The sequence below is a fragment of the Euprymna scolopes genome, chromosome 26, assembly GCF_053919585.1.
Source record: "Euprymna scolopes isolate OS-2025 chromosome 26, ASM5391958v1, whole genome shotgun sequence".
Lineage (NCBI taxonomy): Eukaryota > Metazoa > Mollusca > Cephalopoda > Sepiida > Sepiolidae > Euprymna > Euprymna scolopes.
In genome coordinates this window covers 105,128,207-105,146,835 of record NC_136507.1, presented here as the reverse complement: position 1 = coordinate 105,146,835, position 18,629 = coordinate 105,128,207, and positions in this window count along the sequence as shown.

Here is an 18,629-nt window from a genome sequence, read left to right as displayed (position 1 = left end):
GAGGCAATCAGCTTTGATCAATGTTGTATATCAGACAGTTGCTATTCAATCTGGACAATTTGGAGCTGGTTTCCCCCTCCCCAACATCTGTTGGGAAAAAAACAGTCAAATTTGGGTAAACAAACCCAAACGCTGCGTGACTTCTGTTTGACCTTCTTAATTAGGTCAAATGGAAGCAGCAGAGTTAACTTTTATTGCGGCCACCTGTTTTTAATAGTTAAATAAATAAATTCAAACGTGTCTCCGTTGTATGTCGCGGTGGCCCAATGGTTAACGTCGCATTTTTTTTTTTTTTACACTTTAATTTACAACTTTGACTTTGCCTCAAGGGTTCGGGTTCTTCAATCCTCATACTCACCTACCAAAACATTTTTTTTATCCCCCCCCCCCCCCCCCCCCCCCGTAGTTTTAATTTACCTCAAAACACCCGGGCGCTGCCGGGTACCCCCCCCCCCCCCCCGCTAGTCTATAATGTAAAGGGCAAAAATCTGTTTAAATAAATGTATGTTTGTATGTCTGCCTAAAACTTTCCACAGAGGCAACGGATTTTCACAAGATCGGTATAGTTAGTTTTGAAGCTCGACCCTTTGGACAACAAATATAAAAAAATTGACCAAAAACATTAATTTCTTCACCCTTAACTAGGCACTTTTCTACAGGGAGGGGTAGCAAAAAATTGTTCCTTCACGACAATTTAGCTAAACCCGCATGCACAAAAAAGTTCTTTCTTGAATTAGGTTTTTTTTTTTTTAATGTTTAAACTAACTTCACTCACGCGATCGTAGATCGGTCGTTATAGTGGCAGCATCGTTATCTTAAGATTGCACGTTTGAGCCGAGATATCATATATATATATATATATATATATATATATATATATTTTTTTTTTTTTATATTGAAATAGGGTTATTTATGCCATTTCTTTTTCGTTCACTTATTCTGTATTTTACATCACGTTCGCTGTTTTTGTTTTGTTTTCCCAATTTAAAAAAAAAAAAAAAAAATATTTAAACAGGGTTATTACACTCGCTTATTCTTTATTTTCCATTTTGTTTTGATTTCCGCCCCCCCCCCACACACACACCTCATCACACCCGGGCAATGCCGGGTACCACTGCTAGTATATATTTATCTGCTGACTCAACCATCTGAAAATGTGGAGAGGAGGACAATATTATGCAACACTGTCTTGTCTTCCCTTCATTGGCAGATTGGAAGATCTTGTGGGCAATCTTCTATCTCGAGAGATAATGACGTCTGCCTTGGTATTTCAGCGGATTGTCTTTGGACATCTTTGAGTGTGGCTCTGTAGCCCTAATTGGGAATCGTAGTCTCTGCCGCATTGGTACAGGAAGGAGGATGGTGTGCTGGGGTCTGCACCCCTTTTAGCGCTGCTTTTTGTGTCGTCTCTTGTCCTCCAGCATCAGATCTTACAGAAGACAATATTCCCCACATTTCAATTTCTGTGGATTATTTAAAAAAAAGTTTTAGGTTCTATAATATGAGGTTATCTCCCATCAGCACGTTATACAGTAGAACCACGGTATACGTGTGTGTGTGTGTTTTTTCAGGTTACGATCTGGAATACAATGTTTTTCCAGACCTTAGTTACTATATTTTCCCCACCTTACGGTGTTATTTATAATGTTATTTGTATTATGTACATGTGTATTATATACTATATTGTATTTTGTTACAAATTTTTAATGCCGCATCATCTCCCCCATATGCATGGGAATCCCACATTCTGGGGCATTTCCTTCCAGCTCGAAAGCACGCTGCCTTGTCTGCCCTCTAGTTCGCCCAATCGGTGCATCTTGAAAAATTTTGCAGAAAACAATAATGCAAAGAACTGCATCAAAAAATGGGAAACTGTTGTATGACCATATGCAAAGAAGAATATAGAAAATACTAGACTTTTTAGTCCTTTAAAAACAGTAAAAAGTTAGTCTGTTAAAATGAATACTTTATGCTAAATTGTTGGTTAAATTTATGCTCATTTTTGCATTAAACACTAATTCTTATTAGCCTCTAGCTGTGCACCAGATACCCTGATACTTGGTACGCTGCACCTTATCCTAACAAAGGTTTGTGCAAAATTTCAACCAGATTGGTACAGTTTCTGAGAAATTTTCTAGAGTAAATGTGGTATTGTGGTGACCAATCCCTAACTGTGCATACAATGGATACCATAATACTTAGTTTGCTTCACCTTATAGTAAAGATCCATGCAAAATTTCAGCCAGATTGGTCCAGTAGTTTTTAAGAAAAAGTGGGAAAAAAAAATCAAAACAAACAGAAATATAATTGAAAACATGAATATTTGATAATGAAAACTTCAGGTATAAATTTTTTTTTTCTTCAATGATGTTGCGATTCGCAGCATTTATTTGACCACTCGCTCCAATCACTGATACATGTATCTCGAGATTCTTAACAATCAGTCCCGCAGAAATAGTCATTTTGGTGGCCTTTTATCTAGCAGGCTGAGGCATTCGTTCTTTGTAGTTCTAGGTGGTCCACCTTCCTAGGCCTTACTTCCTATCTTTCAGGTGCTTGAATTGCTTCCCAAGACGCTTCAACCAGAGAATGCTGACTGGTCTGGTCAGACAATATTTGAAAGGCCAGAGTTTTGCTCTTTTAGGGTTGCTGGATTGACTTTTCTGACGTTGAGTGCCCAATCAATGTCGCTTAAAAGATCTTGCCGAATAATCTTGCCGAATAATGCAAAGAACAGCATAAAAAGAAAGTGCGAAACTGTTGTATGACCACATTGCTTCAAAGATCCGCAAAGAAGATATTTTACTTAATTGTGGCTTGTGCTGATGCTATAACTGGTTAAAAGTTGTCGAGAAGTTTTCATCTCAGGTTTTTTTTTTTTTTGTTTGTTTTTTTTTTTCTTTTTTTTTTTTTTTTTTACTTTTCTTCATCCCAAACAAGGTTTGCTGCTACTGAAGCTTTACGAACTACTGTGAGAGGAGTTAGATTTATGGACAGGGACAACTTGGGTAGGAAGTTGGGTAGCACGATGTTTGTACATTTAAATTTCTGTATATTGATATGGTACTGGAAATGGAGCAAGAAAAATTTTGGAAGAGAGGCAAACGGTTGAAGGAAAGAATCAGAGTAGAAATTCTACATTAATGGGGTGGAATTTAGCTGCTGCTTGGGCGTATTTTCATTGAATGGATCAAAGTGCAGTAAGTTTATCGGAGCATGTTCTGTGGAAGAACTTGTGAAACAAGTATAAAGATGCAGCACTAACTGTACATATGAGCATGTGAGGAAATAGCAATAGGAGATTAGCAGCAGCATCCCCCCCCCAAAAAAAAAGAGTATGTGCAAGCTGGTGCAGAAGAAAAAGAAGAAAACGATACCATGTGGTCGAGAGAAGAAAAGTGCGGTTAAAACTGACAAGCATGTAGTGGAGCAGAAAAACGCGAACCAAGTGAGATGGACATGTGGTTCCGCACTGGCAGAGAGAGAGACTTTTAAACTGGTGTGAAGATTGGGAGTAAGTTCCTTTTCGATGGTGCCAGCGGATGTGGGGGTCCAAGAGAGGCTTAAACTAATGAACATGGTTAGAGCACTGCGGTGATGCGACTTGGGTTGCAGTTTGACAAACAATATTAGTATTAGGTTAGAAATTCCAGTTAAGATGCCAACAGCATCCAATGCTCCGCAGTGGCAGACGGGGATTTTTTAAGCTGGCGTTGAGATGGGGAGAAAGGAAAACGGTAATTTGTTAAAAATGTTAAAAAAAAAAAAGAAAGGCCTACTCAGATTGATTTATTTTTGTTCCTTTTTGATGATGCTGGAAAGCGTCGTGACCCGAGAGAGGTTTGAACTGTAACGGACACGGTTCAAGCATAACTGTCATGTTATAAAACAGCAGTGATACGACTGGGGTTGGAGTTTGACAGGCAGTGAATGACCTATTAGGTTAGAAATTCTAGCCCAGATGGCAGCAACATCCAACGCACCGGCAAATGGTGGCTTTGTAGAGATATAGGATACTGGCAGATGCGATAATCTTAGATGAAGACCTTTGTGAGAATAACACTCAATGTGTGGAAAATCCATAACAGTGTAGTAAATAATGGGCAATCGACAATTCTCTACTATCCAATAATCACGAGGTTGTTTGCATGGCAACTGAGAAGGCTAAAATACTTGCTAGTCGGTTTTCCTCTAACTCCACATTGGACTCGGCAAACCACTTCCTCTCTGATTTTCCCTTGCAAACAGATGCCACACTTGATGATCTGAAAATCACTCCCTCTCAAGTACATATTATCATAAAAACCCTAAACACATTAAAAGTATGTGGACCCAATCTCATCCTGGCTGTGCTATTAAAAAAAATGCTCCGCTGAAGTTGCTCCAGTTCTCTCCAAACTATTCAACAAATGCCTTAATGAATTTTGCTTTCCTGACTGTTGGAAAACTGCTTCTGTAGTACCAGTTTACAAGAATTCTGGCAAAAGTACTGACTCAGTAAATTATCACTCCATAAGCTTCCTCCCGCTTTTCGCCAAAATATTTGAGTTCATAATTAATCAAGCTCTAGTCCATCACTTTACAGATGCTAAACTTTTGACTGACCAACAATATGGATTTAGACAAGTTTGTTCTACAACAGATATTCTTACTGTAATCTCTGAACGTATATTCCATTCACTGGACAAAGCAGGTGAGGGTAGAGCGGTAGCCCTAGGTATATCTAAGGCCTTTCATGGGGTTTGGCATGATGGTCTTCTGAGGAAAATTAGATCATGGTACCACTGGACGAGTACTTAACATAATTAGATCTTTCTTAAATAAGAGAAAAATCCAGGTTGTCCTTGACAGTTGTACATCTAAACAATATGATATAAATGTGGGTGTATTTCAGGGGTTGGTCCTTAGACCTTTACTGTTCCTAATATTGATAAATGACCTCCCTGATAAAATTGTCTTTGAGATGGGTATATTTGCTGATGACACCACGCTCTATAGCAGGCACGAGGGGAAAACAAATGAACACTAATATCTAAGGAAATAGCAAAAACACTAGAGGAAGACTTCAAATCTGTAGTTGAATGAGGACAAAAAGGGTTGGTCACATTCAATGCTGCCAAGACTAAGCTTGTTTCCTTTAACAATTACAAGAAAACTTCTCAACCATTGATAGCTATGACTAAAGTCATATTACCTGAATGTACTTCTTTTAAGCTCCTTGGCCTGTTATTCACAGGGAACATGAGCTATAACAGATACATTGAGAGCATTACCAAGGCTGCTGCAAAGAAGGTGGGCTCCCTCTATCATGCTAGAAAGCTGCTTATGCCTGAAAGTATCATGTACCTCTACAAGGCCACCATTCGCCCATGTATGGAGTATTGTTGTCACATTTGGGCTGGTGCATCTCTTACTCCTGGACAGGGTTCAAAAGAGAGTCGCCAACCTGACAGGTCCTGAACTGTCATCTAAGCTTCAACCTCTGTCCCATCGAGATAATGTTGCATCCCTCTGCCTGTTCTACAAGTATTTTAATGGATGAATGCACCGACGAGCTACAAGCCCTTGTACCCCCTTGACATAAATACTCCCGACAAACCCGACAAGCAGCAAAATCCCACCCCTACTCAATCGAAATCCCTAGATGTAAGAAAGCCTTCTACTCCAATAGTTTCTCCCCCAGAACTGCTAGACTTTGGAACTCCCTTCCGAGTATCTGCTTTCCCAACTGTACTGACATTCAGAGGTTCCAGTGTAATGTAAACAGATATCTCACTGCTCAACTCCCTACATAGTATCACTGCAACTTATGTCCCCGATAGTAGCCTCTACATCAAAGTGGCACTTGTTTGGGGTGAAAATGGAATAAAAAAAAAAAAGGATTCAAATAATACAAAAGCGTACACCTACATCCTGTTTTGAACAATTTCTTTAGGGCTTTATTTTTTCTTTTTTATAATTCACGTACATATATGATGGACCCTCTCGTCGATTTCAGCATATGAGCTTAAGTTGCTTGGAAATACACACAGATGATTTATTTATAGTGGTGAAGGCTTTGTGCAGAACAAACCACACTTTTTGGTATTACTGTTAACCTTTGTCAGTGCAATAACTGTCACAAGACAGAGCAGACAGTAGACTTCCTTCTCCTAGATGCATGTCTTAACAAAGATTGGGGTGCATCTCTCCCAGTAAATTAACACGCCTCCAGATATCAACCTGGAAATTTCTATATTTCAGCATGTTACATAAAGTGTCTAGCCCTCCCAAATGGTCACCCATCTAGTACTGGCCAGGCTCATCATTACTTAACTTTGGTGATCTGACGAGAACTGGTGTTTCAATGACATTATGCCATATATATATCTTTTATTTAGTTTACATAAACATTTATATATCGTTACGCATGAGTGTGTTTTGATCAATCAGTTACAAATAACCAGAGACCTCTTCAGCCAATACAGCTTATATGAAAGCAGTTTGAAATCTTTGCTTTCGTATCGGCTGAAGAGGTCTATAGTTACTGGTTGGAACATGCTCATGACTGTGTAGCAACATATTACTGCTTATATAAAAACTAATATAAAATATACCTTGTCCTACTTCGCTATTGAGCACACTTGTATTAACCTTGTTAAACTTCACTGGTTACTTTACCTCTGGGAAATATTAATCTCGGATTGTACATATATATAGAATATTCTAAATGAAGTCGGGCCTCAACTTCATTCGGAATATCTTTACAGATCTATTCAAAGCATGCTGGATGAAAGAGTAAACAAAAAAGTTCGTTTTTTTTATTTTTCTTTGTTTTCACTCTTCCATCCAGCATGCTTTGAATACATCTGTAACATCAACCATTTGACAAAGGGGGCTTCCCCGAAATATATCATGGATAATTGTCACATACAGTAGATCTCTTCAAGTAAAACATATTGATGCTTAACACAATTTAATATATATATATATATATATATATATATATATATATATATACTTCATTTACTCACATAAAATTAATATACAAAAGTATAAATTTATGTGTAAACATTAAGTATTTACTTCAAAGTGCTCAATACGTAGGTAGAGCTAGTTAGTAATTTATAAAATAAATGTTATATATTCATTATTATTATTATTATTCTTTGTGTTGGTGTTATTGTTGTTATTGTTCATTGTTAGGAAGTTAGGAGTCTTAGAGAGTCTTATTCAGAGAGACGTTGCGTTCTGTGTTCGTGTTATGAAGAGATTCATATATATAGTGTTCACATTGTAGATATGAGATGTTGAGACATTGTGTATGTAAAGATATTTTAAAACACATGATATATAAGACATATAATTACAATTTCACTTTACCTTCTTGGTAGAATTACAACACAAAGACGACGTTTATAAAAACACATGATGGGTTTATTTCTTCTTCGACCGGTTGTGGTTTTCTTCGTCAGGAATTCAAAGTTTTATATTCTACGTTTTAAAGGTGACCGTCTCACTTCCAGACGTTCGACTCCCATCTCTCTCAGACTCCCCCTCAGACTCTCTCTCAGACTCTCTCTCTGCTTAACTCTAAAGTTTCTAACTATATCGAGAACTTCCCATTTTCCATGACGTCATACACATGTTAAAACATGTGTCTTCTTTCACGTGTTCTGGAAATGCGTGTCCAAAACTTTTTGCTTTGTTTGCAAAAGGAATTTTAACCGATATTCCCAGTAACCTATATTTCCAATATGTTAAAAACATGTTTATTAAATTATCTTATAGTTGCATTCTTCAATTGAATTTCATAACAGAATTGACAATGCACATTCTTTTCTTGAAACTATTTTATCTCTAAGCTAAACAATGGTTTGTTTTTTACATTCCATTTGCTAATTCTCTCTCGTAATCTATTTCTAAACCTAAATTACAAGGTTCGAATTTCGTCTATTCTATTTCATTTTTACACTTAACTAAATCTCTCTATTTTTATACTTACATGAAAAGGGGACAGCCTTTATCATGTAACATATATATGGCGATTAAGCTACACTGAATATTCCGCGTTTCATCCACTCTAGGATTCTTCAGGCTTATGCGCAAATTTTGTGGTTGTCTGTCGTTTTTATATACGCACATTCTATTGAGATTTTAGTTAACCAATCAGCTTTCTAGTATCCACAGCGCCCTTCCTATCAGCCAATGGACATGCACTTATAGGACAACCACAAAATTCGCACATAAGCCTGAAGAATCCTAGAGTGGATGAAACGCGGAATATTCAGTGTAGCTTAATCGCCATATATATTTTATAAATTACTATATATATATATATATATATATATATATATATATATATATATATATATAGAGAGAGAGAGAGAGAGAGAGAGAGAGAGAGATACATATTGTGATAGCCTTCTGAATCTCTTCTATATATATACACATACATATATACACACGCACATATATATATATACTAGTAAAGATACTTTTCTTAACGACTGCCTTATTTGTGTTTATATATATATATATATATATATATATATATATATATATATATATATATATATTTATATATATATGAGAGAGAGAGAAAGAGATAATCTTTATTTTTTACCTTTAGTGAATACAGAACATTACAGTTTGTTTTGGCAGACACAGACGAAATTGTCTGATCTGCTTTGTCAGATATTCTGAATTGAAGGGGCAAAAAGAAAAAAGTGGCAGTAGACAACACATGATCGCTGGAAATCAAACCAATGATAGATGCTACAGAAAGTAAAAAGATAAAAAGTAAAGGCTATTATAGACACGAAAGAGGGAGGGGGGAAGAGAAATAGGAAAAAAGAAAGAGAAAGAGGTTGGAGGAAAAGAAGGAAAAAAAGAAATCATTAAGCATTAATTATTAAATTAAGAAGTAAACATAATTATGACCAAACATGAAAGAAGGAGGGGGGGGGAAGAGCAATGAAGAAAAGGGAGAAAGGGAAGGAAGAATATTTGCAAAGTAGTTTTGATGAGGGTTAAAATTAGGTGTTTAAAAGCTTATGGGTTGGGATGGAGTGCGTTAAAAATGTTATACAGGGTGCCCCCCCCCCCAAAAAAAGGGCCCCAACTCTAATTAGGCCCCGTTTCTTAGTGTTTTGTCCGAGATATTTTCTTTTTTTTTTTTCAAAATGATGGTCTTTGATCTATTTGCTTTATTTTCATCTCCCCCCCCCAACGTTGTGTCCGTGGTAAATTAGTTCTTTCTTTATTCTTCAAAGAATAAAATTGGTCACGTCTACCAAATTTCTAAATATACGGCCTATTTTACTAATGATATTTTACATATATGAGCATTATATAATTACATATCAATAGTAATAATAGTTATAATAGAGAATAAAGACTATAGCTTAATAATTAAAGGGTTGGAGAGTTAAAAGTATATTTGAAAAGTTTATGTGAGGGTAGGGGATAAAAAGACTTAAATATAATAATATTAGGATTTCGAAAAAATTTATTAGAAACCAAAAAAAAAAATGGAGGGGCCATAGTTCAACTAGGCCTGTGTAGTGGGTGAGGTAAAGGATGAGTTATTAAGGCGACTAATGAATATAATCGGAGATGGGAGTAAATATGCAATTAGGAGTGTAGAAGGCAGATACAGGACGATATAGGGGATGATAAGATTAATGGCAGATTTTATCGAATAGGTTCCTGATTTTAAATATATTTATGAAAGTAATAGATAATTAGGGTAAGTAAGCTAAGTGAAAAATTGAGAGGTTTGGGGATTGTGTCAGCTGATCTACTGCAGGGTTTAAAGTTGCTAAGTTGTTATGACGGCAGTTAATTGAAATTTCACTTTTTTGTTTAATAATTTATTTCTATCTTAAAAATTTGTAATTAAAAATTTTCATTTAAGCAAAAGAAACAAAAGGAGTTTTAGGATTTACAAGTGCTAGATTTCTTAAGGATTTTCCATTTTAGGGTAGGTGTTAGTTTGTTTTCGATTGAATTAAGGTAATGGGTGGTTAGTAAGGTTTTGTTTGGTGGTTGAGGTGAGTAAAAGAACATTCATATACTCTAAATCTATTTTAAAGGGGGTGCTAGCTAGTCCTATATAATATTTTTTTATCATTAGGGTTTTCTTTAGGGGCAATTATGGCTTCATAAACAATTGTAAGCACTGTTGTTTAAGTGGACACTCTGATTATTTATGCAACTGCAGTTCTTTGTATTATTACTTGTGGCATGGTCATTAGTATTATCTTTGTTAAATATCTTATTATTGTGTTTTTTATTATGCTTTCTATGTTGTTACAACAGCTATAACTAAGTTTTATAGTGTTTTTATGAAATATTTTATGTAGAATATTATTTGGCGGGAAGTGGGTATTAATCAATGAGAACATTTTTTTTTTCCTAATTAGTTTTAACCATTATATTGAAGGGAGGGTTAAATCAAATTATTTTTCTAGATCTGTTTTATCTATCAGTACGTTTTAAGAGGTTTGGTTCTGAGTAATTAACATAGATCTTAATGTATCCACTTTCTTTTAAAGTTGTATCATAGAAGTGTTTATGTTTATTGAAGATTTCACGTTTTGGAGAGTTAGAACTAATTCGTTTTTCTATTGATTTTGGGAAGTGGTTAATGATATGTTTAGCGTGGCTGAATAAGGGTTGTACATATATGGGATATGTGTTATCTTTTGCATAGAGTTCGTAGGTGTTATTCACTAGGTTTAGAGTGATATCTGGAAAGTTGACAGTTTTAATATTTGATTTTTTTTTCTACTTTTAGGTTTATAATATTCATTTCCCTAATTAACGCTTTTTTATTTTTACACACTCGGGGCCATTGAAAGTTTCCACTACGAGTAATCTATCATCCCTATATCGACCTATATTTTTTTATTTATTATTTTAGTTAAATTATACAGAATAAAAATGCCAACTAAGTCTGTGGCCCCTGCCGAGTCTACAGAACCCATTGGGAGGTTAAATGAACTAAATTGGTTCTCTTTAGTCCATTGTTTGTTCTGACTAATGAGGACAGTTTTTCTGCATTTTTTAATTATGCCTACCTCTTATAGGTGGATATCCGAAAGGAAAGAAGCAAATTCTAGGGATTCATCAAATAGTTCCTTAGATATGGAGGAGCAGTAGTTTACTATGTAAAATTGGATAAATGCAGTTTTTTTTTATTTTGGATGCTTTTAAACAATTCAATAGTATCAATAGTATTAATCCATTGATTTAGATTATAATTGGTTTTATTTGTAGGTTAATTCTTTCAAAGAATGTTTTTGCTAATTCTACCTATTTATGGTCTTGTTGGGTTTATTAAACTTGTGTGTGGATTAGTGCTAAGGTTTGTGATCTTTTAGCAAAATATATGCTCCTTTTTCTTGGAGTTTGTTTATTCTGTTGCTAATATTGAGCTTGTCTGACATACATTTACTATCTAAATTTATGTCCTTAACGAAGTCAAAGTTTTATTTTGATATTTTATAAAAGTTCTGTTTTGTCAGCTCTACTTCATTTAGCTCTACTTCAGTAATGATCTCTTTTGTGACCACTCTACATTGGATTTTACCTTTTATATATATATATATATATATATATATATATATATATATATATATATGGTGGTCAAGGTCTGGTGTGGACGTGTGTGTTAAAAGCACACAGATGCCTTAGCATCATACTGTGCTTCTGCCAGACAAATCAGCCCCACGTGCACGTTGTGACCACTGCCACGCAGATGGGGCTCTGATGAACAGTGAGTGTCCTGCGCCGTATAACTGGACACCCACTGTTTTGTGGGCCAAGGTTCTTTTAACCAAAGGCTAAGGGTGAGGTAACCCTGACGGCATGTGGAATATGCTCTGGTGCCCAGCAACCTAAGGCCCAGTCATGGATCAAATGGCATGATGGGTGGAGAGGGCTCCATAAGCCATGATGGAGGCAACCTCTCTAGGAGAAGGAAAACCCTGATATAAAACTTGTGGCGACTGCTGCATCCAATGATGTTGACTTGCTCTTCTTTTGGTTCAATGTAGCAGTTGTTCAGCGAGTGGGATTGTCTCAGTGCAAAGTCTTTCCTCGCTATAAAAAGCTTCAAACACAGGCATTACTTGATATGTAATGGAATACACATTTTACCATCAGTGTGTATCTCGATAACAAAAAGGCTGGCTGTAGCCTAAAACGGCAAACAGACACTCAGTGAGGACTGATGCAAATATGGACGTCAATAAATAAACGCTCTGGTTTGGTCCGGCAGGTGTTCAGGGCACCACAGCCTGGACCCAGTCATCAGCAGATGTGCAGGACTGTAGAAGGTTCATAGAAGTGACCGTCCGGCATGTCTGCCTCATTTCAGCCGGAAATGTATTAAGTAATGACAATACTCCAGAACGAATTTACTGCCATAATGTATGTATGTATATATATATATATATATATATATATATATATATATAATCTTTAATATATTTTCTATGTATGTGCTGAATAGTAAAATTATAGCAAACCGGATTTAATATTTTGCTAATGACTTTCCTCTGAGATAGGTCTACATCGAAAATCCATGGATTAAGAAAATTACTTTGAATTGTATTCTTTGTTCAAATAATAAAAATTTTTTTTGTTGAATGATAATTAAATATAAACAACTATGAATTTTATATATATATATATATATATATAGGGAGAACTGCCGACTGTCAACACGACGGTTCTAGGTTCAATCCTTGGCTTGGGCGAGATGCTAGTCTAGCGGCACTGATGAGTTGTGATACAACGAAACAGGACTGTATGTCGATGATTACAAATATATATATATATAGTGGTAGTTTGGTTTTGTTTCCTAGAAATACATTCACTGAAACAACATGTGTGTCCGAAATAGTGCTCAATGCATAAAACAGATCATATTATATTAAATTAAATTCGTTGAATTCCTTCGAAAAAATCACAAATAGAATGAATTCAAAATCATTAAAAATCATTTTGGATCATTTTGGACCATTTGGAACTTACCTGTTGGATTGGAAATTTTTAATTCGACCGTGTTTGGATTTTACCATTCTTGGAATTTTACCCTTCACCTGACTGTCCATTCATGTGAAATCTTTTTATCATTTTTTCTTTTACCTCCTATTCCCCTTACCTCACCCTTTTTTTAACCAAGTAAGATCTGTGACTTACTTGTGGTTTCATTAAATACTTTTACATGCAAAATCCGATCCCGCATTTTGCTAATTCCTGCCCTCTGATGAGAAGGAGAGTATTTCTTCGAAACCCCGCGGATTAAGGACTATCCACTTATCTTGTGCTCCCTTTTTTAAAATTAAATATGTTTTAAACTCTTTTTCAAGATGTTTTTTTAACATGTTTTATTAATCATTTGTTCATATATATATATATATATATATATATATATATATATATATAAAATATGTATATAAAATATGTACCCGAGTTGAGTAACAGGTGTATCCAAACATTTTCAGTGAAAATTCTGATCAAATTCAATGAATATTTCCACCTGTTACATTTGGCTCATTGTTTTGTTGTTGTTGTTTTTTTGTGGGGGGCGGGGCATATATAACCATACTCCCAAATTGTTTCAGTCTTTTGTATGGTGTGAAATTATATTTGCGAGTTGTTATTTTATGCAAATAAAAATATTGATGTTTCTGAATTTTTTTTAGATAAGGAATGATGATTTTTATTATTTCAATTATTTGGATTACTATTCTCATCTTGAGTCTTATTTGCACAACGTTTCAACCAATGTAACTTCTGACCTTCTTCAAGTCTATCAAACTCAGAAATCTTTCTGTCCAACTCGAGAATTTTCAGGGAATTTCAAACGGAATCCTTTTAATGCACAGGGGTAGCATGTTCTCGTTCTATCAACCATGACTGAGTAGACGCCCTAAGTAATTTGCGATTGTATTTTTTTTCTGTGGGACACGTGACGTATGATAGAAAAGAACTTGGTAAAATTCAGTTATAAGTTAGACTCCTTTGGGGTTTGAAGGTTCAATCCTCAGTACGGGCAACACACAGCTTACAATTGCAAATTACTTAGGACTTTTACACACACACACACACACACACACATATATATATATATATATAACTTTTAAAATAAGTTGGATATCAAAAAAATTAATCAAAATTAAATAAACACACCCCAACCTCGAAAGTCGTTCTTAACATGTTAAGAACGACTTTCGAGGTTAGGGGAGGGGTTTATTTCCGAAAGCCGTTCTTTACATGGGGAGGTCGGGGATGTTTATACTACGCAGGGTACTATCGTAAAAAGATACCATATTTTCCCCCTGAAATGCGTTTGTTTCAAAATCCACTAATCTGATAAGAAGTGGGCTCGGTTTAGCTACAATATGGAACGGAACGGAAGTCACTAAACATGAAATACGAAACCATACGGAAACAATTTATTTCAAAAAATTATTTTAGTTTTAATAATTCTTTTGCTATCATAAGACAACAAAAAAAAATAATTAACTTCGATTTCGGTTTCGTAATTCAATTGAAGGGAGATAAACCGAGCTAGGGTCTTAACTTCTTAAACTGAATTTTTGGACTTAACCGTTAAGGTTACTGTTAGGGTTAATTTAAGGCTAGATTAGGGTTAATTTATGGTTAGGTTAAGATTAATTTAAGGTTAGGTTAGAGTTAATTTAAGGTTACGGTTAATGTTAATTTAGGGTTATGTTAGGACAAAACCTAACAGCTCTGTTTTATACACACGCACACACACATTACATATATATATATATATATATATATAGTAATTGTCTGTATTTTTGAGATGAGGTGTTTTCATTGATTGAGATTGTCGGACTGACTTCCTCATCTTGGTTGTTATTGTCACAACGTTTCGGCCGTTTTGCCCTCCGGCCTTCGTCAGGTGTTTTGTATCGAACTGGGGCACTGTTTGTTAGGATTCTTGAACCCAACCCTTTATCATTATTACGGGGGTACCGTGTTCGGACTCCAGCTAGGCTTTGGGACATAGTTGCTGATTCTCTGTTTTGAATGTTACTTTTTCATTGCCTTCGTTCAGGATTGAACTCAGCACCTTTGGGTAACTGTAAACTTTGATACAACGTCTAGGTCCACTCGGCCATATGTCGCTAGGACAATTCTTAGTTGCAATAATCGGCATCAATTCCCCTCCCCCTACACACCCTACATGCAACCTCCACGACTTAACACGGAAATTGTTTAGATATAACTATGCGGATTTACACCTGCACAGGTAAGTGCACATAAAAATGTACAACCAACCGATGCCTCATGTGCATAGACTTAGAGTATGACACCCCAATATAGCCTTCCGCCTAAACTGATCGATAATACCATAAAAAAAACAGTACCCCAACTTAGAACAATAACCACAGCACCCAATCCCGATATAAACCACCCCAAAAATCTATAAACATGGCTACCTAGGTCCACTATCCCGGGTACGTGTGCACATATCTGTGCCTGAGGGAGTGTGGGTATGTATCTTTGCAGATGTATATAACGAGAGCATATGTGTATGCGTGTATGCATGTATATCTGTGTACATGCATGCGTGTGGGGACGTGCATCTGTAGGTTGTATTTTTATGCGGAGGAGTACGCCGGCGCACCCATGTGTACCCACATCTAACCAAAAAAAACCGCACTAATGAAAATGAAAACATTATGTACAGAACCCTGGCAATGAGTTTATGCTCATATCTATATATAACCATGTCTACATCGAACGAAAGTATTGCGCCTATGTACCCACAAAAGAACTTAGATGTAAATCTATCAGACGAATATGTCTATACAAATAACTGCTTGTATAACTGGGTGTGTATGTGTGTGTATGCACGCACGTGTACACTCACGTGGGCGTCCGTATGTACATGGGGTACTGATGTATATGTGCACGTGCCTGTGTATGCATGTGTGGATGTGAAAGTATATGTGCCCGCTGCCTACTGTTCACATAGTGTGTGAGAGCGTGAAGCTGTGTATATGTATCGATGTATGTGTTCACGAGTATTGGTATCTGTATGTGCGCATGCACCTGCATGTATGCGTGGGGGGCAAGTATGCCTGAATCAATATGCGCATATGGGCCCGTATAATCGCCTCCTTGGGGGTAGGGGCGTCAATGTGTGTATGTATCTGTGTATGAGCGCATCCATGCCTATGCACGCATACCCAATTTTAGCACCTTAAAGAAAATTTGATGTAAGCGAGAGCAACGCGGGTGTCTATGCATGCAGGCGCACGTATGTGCATATATTTGCATGCCAGGGCGGGGTTGTATGTGTACATGTGACCGTTTCTTTTAAGTATATATGTGTGTACGTGTGCATGTGTGTACCCGTACCCGCGACCGCTAGCAAACCCTCTCCGAACAATTAACAACAAAATAAAAACTAAAAATAAATAAACCGAATCATAGCCCCCCCCCCGCCTCCAAACATAAGAGAACAGGTCAAGACAATACTTATCAAGAAATCATCTCACCAACGAGACGCATAAAAACTTTGACATTAAGACTCAAATTTTAAGGTAACCCCTCCTCCCACCCCCACATATTCCCCTTCCCCTCCATGTATCCCTATGCCCTCAGCCACACCAGAAATAAACTTCCCAGACCCTCCCCCAAAAGTTCCTTAAACCTCAAAACTAAAACATTACCGACATACCAAGCGCCCCCACCTTCCCCCTTGTTTGCTTCTTCTCTTTCCTCCGCCCTCCTCGCCCCCACCCGACCTCATTCACTCTTCAACTCTTTCATCCCAAAATAGCGAACATTTCTGTAAAAGTCTGAGGAAGCTACAAACGGCCCAAAAAAACGGCTGAGTAGCTGAAACAAGAATGTAACTCAACAGAAAGATACGGTAATAAAGAATAGAACGTATATATATATATATATATATATATATATATATATATATATATATATATATATATATATATATAACCACATAGGTATTAAAATATCTGAAATAACCTGCTAAACAATCAGTGATATAACCCGTAAACCCAAATCTAATTTCAACAGCAAGGTTCACATATAATCATATTCTGCCGTGACTGTATGTTTTTCGAGCTGAATAAACATGTTACATTGAATAAAAACACTAAAATCATATCCAGTTTGGTAGAAAAGTAACTTATCTTGCCTTTGACAACATTTATTTGTTATATATTTGTTTTTGACAACTTTTTCGAATCTATGTGTACAGTAATACAAACCCCTATGTTCTAATGAAGAAGAGTTCTCAAAATCCAGGGGAGGTAACTGACAATCTCCATTTCAAAATACAAAATATCAGACTATTATGGTGGATTTTTTTTTTTGTAAAAACTGGATCTAGCATATCTACTGGATAATTTTTCATAACTTTTGGAATTTATACTAATTTTGACATGTTAAGTAAGTATGTATGTAAAAAGTTATGGTATTTTTTATGAAAGTACTCAGCGCTATATACACACTCAACCAACCACTCCGTGTTAAGAACGGATTTCGGAATAAACACACCCCCAACCTCGAAAGCCGTTCTTAACATGAGGAGGTTGGGGGGGTTATTTCCGAACCCCGTTCTTTACATGGGGAGGTCGGGGGTGTTTATACTACGCAGGGTACTATCGTAAAAAAATACCATATTTCCCCCCTGAAATGCGTTTGTTTCAAAATCCACTAATCTGATAAGAAGTGGGCTCGGTTTAGCTACAATATGGAAAGGAAGTCACTAAACATGAAATACGAAACCATATGGAAACAATTTATTTCAAAAAATTATTTTAGTTTTAATAATTCTTTTGCTATCATGAGACAATAAAAAAAAAAAATAACTTCGATTTCGGTTTCGTAATTCAATTGAAGGGAGCTAAACCGAGCTGGCGTCTTAACTTCTTATACTGAATTTTTGGACTTAACCGTTAAGGTTACTGTTAGGGTAAATTTAAGGCTAGGTTAGGGTTAATTTATGGTTAGGTTAAGATTAATTTAAGGTTAGGTTAGAGTTAATTTAAGGTTACGGTTAAGGTTAATTTAAGGTTAGGTTAGGACAAAACCTAACAGCTCTGTTTTATATATACGCGTACACACACACACACACATATATATATATATATATATATATATATATATATATATATATATATATAACCAAGTAGGTATTAAAATATCTGAAATAGCCTGCTAAACAATCAGTGATATAATCCGGAAACCCAAATCTAATTTCAACAGCAAGGCTCACATATAATCATATTCTGCCGTGACTGTGGACAGATATACATTGGCGAAACACAACGCAGTCTTTACTAAAGAATTACGAACACAAAAGTGACATAAGAACAAACAACACCATTAACGCCATTTATTCCATATTATGGAGCATGGCCAACATTTTGATTTGGAAAATGCAACAATTCTAAAAACAATACGATAAATCTGCACGTCATTTGATGGAATCCGCCCTTATCTCCCACTCCCCCAATGTAATCAAACTAAGGAAAGGATTTTTTAATATTTCTCCACACTTATATAAAATAATTATTCATGAAAATAATTTAGACATTGGTTATTTTTTTTAGCGCGTATTGTATATA